General features: G+C 53.1%; 1 protein-coding gene across 2 annotated transcripts in view; it reads left to right on the top strand.

Moving 5' to 3' along the window:
• The first annotated feature begins 3,072 nt into the window (after window positions 1-3,072).
• PNMA5 (PNMA family member 5) overlaps window positions 3,073-3,185 on the top strand; it is an 8,603-nt gene continuing 8,490 nt past the window's right edge. For both annotated transcript variants that reach the window (XM_004715629.2, XM_045285550.1), the window contains exon 1: window positions 3,073-3,165. The gene's annotated coding sequence lies outside the window, so the exon portion shown is untranslated. The remainder of the gene's footprint in view (window positions 3,166-3,185) is intronic.

Below are 3,185 nucleotides of genomic sequence, written 5' to 3'. Positions count from 1 at the left end.
GGTGGGTGCCCCTGCACAGCTCACTGTTGGCTGCAGTGCAGCCGGAGCAGACAGGGAGTGCAAGGTCTCTTTTAATAAAACAATAAATGTGTACTGTATTCTTCTTCATGGAAAACTAAGACATCCCCTGAAAATAGGACCTAGCGCATCTTTGGGAGCAAAAATTAATATAAGACACTGTCTTATTTTGGGGGAAACAGGGTAGAAGACTGTCTAGCTACCCTCTCCTCCTAAGCTCGAGTACCGGATGGGGCGACACAGGGTCCAATTGGGAGAGGGAGGCAGGGGCTCCTAGTCCACCTCTCAGGTGGTGTCAGCATGTGACATGAAGACCTAAGCTAAAAAATAGGGTAGTGGGAGCTTCAGTCACACAGAACAATGAAATTTGGAGAAGAAGCTTGTGGGGGCAGCACATGTGGGAGGAACAGCTCTGAGAAGGGGCTGGGGCAAGCATGGTCGCACACCACCAGGAACAAATGCAACAGCCCCGTGGGCCACAATCCTACATGTGAACCTGCCCAGCTGTGGCCAGGCTTGCCAGGTGTGTTTGCCTGCAAGGCAGGCTGGCAACACAGTGGCAAAGCGCTCATCTGCCAACCAACAGGGGAGAGATGGAATCCACTCAATGACAGTGGGTTCGGTTTGGGGCTAGATAGGAGAAAGATGTGGCAGGCCGCCGTGCACAGAGAGCAGCCTTGGAAACACTGGAGGAGGCACTGCCCTGTCCTACAGGGTTGGGAGCAGTCAGAAGCAACTGTAGTGTTTGTTGACCAAGAGCTGTCCCTGAACAGCTGCCCTTGTGGGCCCCAGCCTGGCCTCCACCTCCACACGGCCAGCTGAGCCGGCCTCCCCATGGAGACGTGCACAGATCAGAAAGCTGCTGCGTGTTGCTCGGCACTGAGGGGCCCAGGGAACACCGTGTCTGCCTTTTGAGAGGTCAACACTGAGACACGGAACAGAGATAGAATTGAGACAAAGAACTTGAGGTTCAGAGCGGCTTTATCGGGGGAGGGAACGAGCTCCCGGGAGGGAAGGGAGAGCAGAGAGAGGGACAGGAGCATCTTGAGCTCCTGGGAATTTCCAGGACCCAACGAGTTGGGTCAGGAGATTGCAGTTTGTCAGTGAGGCGGTGGGAGATATACAGGGCTTGAGCTAGGGAGGTAGACGTTGACAACAAGAAGGGAGACTTTTTGCTTGCAGCTGCAGGACCTTGAGTCAGGATGCGATCCGGGGGAGGTGCCTCTGTTGTTTGGCAACCTACTCCCCGGAGCGCTGGGACGGGGCTGCACAACCTTGGCCTGGAGAGAGAAGCTCCTTGGAAGGCTGGGGCAAGAGATGCAGACTTCCACAGTCATTCATCCTCCCGAGAGGCTGGAAATGGAGACCTTGAAGTTTTATGCTCCTGAGGAGCCGACGAGGATATGGGGGCTGCCTAGTTCAAATCCGGCCCAAACACCTTTAAAGACCCTGCTGCTTTGGGCCACGTGGTCTCTGCCCCCACTAGGAAATGCAATCCTCCCAGGGGCTGTTGTGTCACCTTTGTGCCATGGCCCCTGCCTGCCCATTGATGTCCAGGAACAGGGAAGGACCAAGATTGCATAAGTGCAGTTCACCTACAAGATGCCTTCAGCTTCCAAATCCGCAGAGGAGATGTCTGCTGTCAACACTGTGGCATAGGTACTGAGTGTCTGGCAAATACCACCCCTTCCCCTGTTGCCCTGCATCGGCTGGCATGTTTTCAAGGCTGGAAGCGATGCCATCAGTATTTCAAATACCAGCAAGGTCACCCACGGTGGACAGGTTTCAGTGACGCCTTCAGATTAAAGCAAAGAGGAAAGGCCTGGTGACCTCTCCCCGAAAATTAGTCAACGAAATCCTGTAGATCACAACAAAATATGAGGTGCCCCAGTGCTGGAAGATGCGTTCCGTAGATGGGAAGGCCACATAACACACCGTGCTGCAGAGTGAAGATGGAGCTAGGCGGGGCAGCATCCTTTTTGATGCTGCCTGTGGGCTCATTGTGAAGCGGAGCCGACACCATGGCAGAGAATAGCAACATAGCTCTGTTGGCCCGGCTCCTGGCTTCACTTACCCCCAGCCCCACCCCACCCCCCAGCCCTTCTCAGCAAGCCCAGAGGCCACGTCTCCCTGCCTTCTACCTCCTCCCACCCATCCCACCCATCATCATCACTGTCAGAGGCTGTAGGCGGCGCTGCTTTGTTCGTTCCTAAGTCACCATTCCTGCACATGCATATCAACCAGCCCGCTTCCACTACCAATGTTTGCATCTGCCTCCAGCAGAAAGCCAATGCCCCAGGCTCTAACTCCTTGGGTGGGTGAGGGGTGGGGGGACCACTCAGGAACTGTTGCCTCTGCAGGGACTTACTCTTACCTGTCCCTGTTTTAGGGTATCAGCTCACTTTATTCTGCACTTGGCTTTCAAGGTCCGACTACATTGACCAGGCCTGATGTTCGCCAGAGGTTCTCAAACTTACTTGCTATACCACCCTCTTGTCAGAAAAAAACAAAAACAAACCCAAACTCTGCGCCTCCCTGGAAGTGTGTATCTTCTTTAAGTGAACACATAGAAAGATGCAGGGACACGTTTGTCTTCTTTTAGGTATTTCCATTTCTCCGGGCACCATGCAATGCAGTACAGAAAGATGCTACCGGAGATCAACCGCTTTGAAGCTTGCAATCACAAACTGGGTTTTGCAAACCAACCGCATCGCACACAGAAAATTAAGATAGCAGAGGAGGATTTTTCAATAAAAATCACGACTAACATCAAAAAGTATCCGAAGGGCTGGGCCACCATTACTTTGGCCAGCAGCAGCCTCGCCTCGCTGCCATTAGCTATTTGCAGTCAGATGTGTTTTGTCAGAGAGCAGATTTGTGACCACACCGAACCCAAGTTCCACACAATCCAGACGAAAGGCAATGACAAAAGGTTTTTCCTCTCGCCTCAAATGTCATCCAAGGTCAAGGGGAGGGATCTGCTTTTGCAGCCAGAACTCTTGGTAGCACTCTGTGAACTGAAGTTTCACTTCCAGAATGGCTACCAAGCGTACGGTGGACACATTTGGAGCAGCTTTTTGAAAATATGACAGGACACTCTGCTAGCAACGTGCCCTCGCTGGGGCACCTTCGGTAGCAACTGACAAGGTATCACTCAGGGGCAGCGG

This window comes from Echinops telfairi, unplaced genomic scaffold (genome assembly GCF_000313985.2).
Source record: "Echinops telfairi isolate 266 unplaced genomic scaffold, ASM31398v2 ScPeMD7_7472;HRSCAF=8510, whole genome shotgun sequence".
NCBI classification, from domain to species: domain Eukaryota; kingdom Metazoa; phylum Chordata; class Mammalia; order Afrosoricida; family Tenrecidae; genus Echinops; species Echinops telfairi.
Note: the sequence above shows the minus strand (reverse complement) of the source record. Positions and strands in the feature narration are given on the sequence as shown.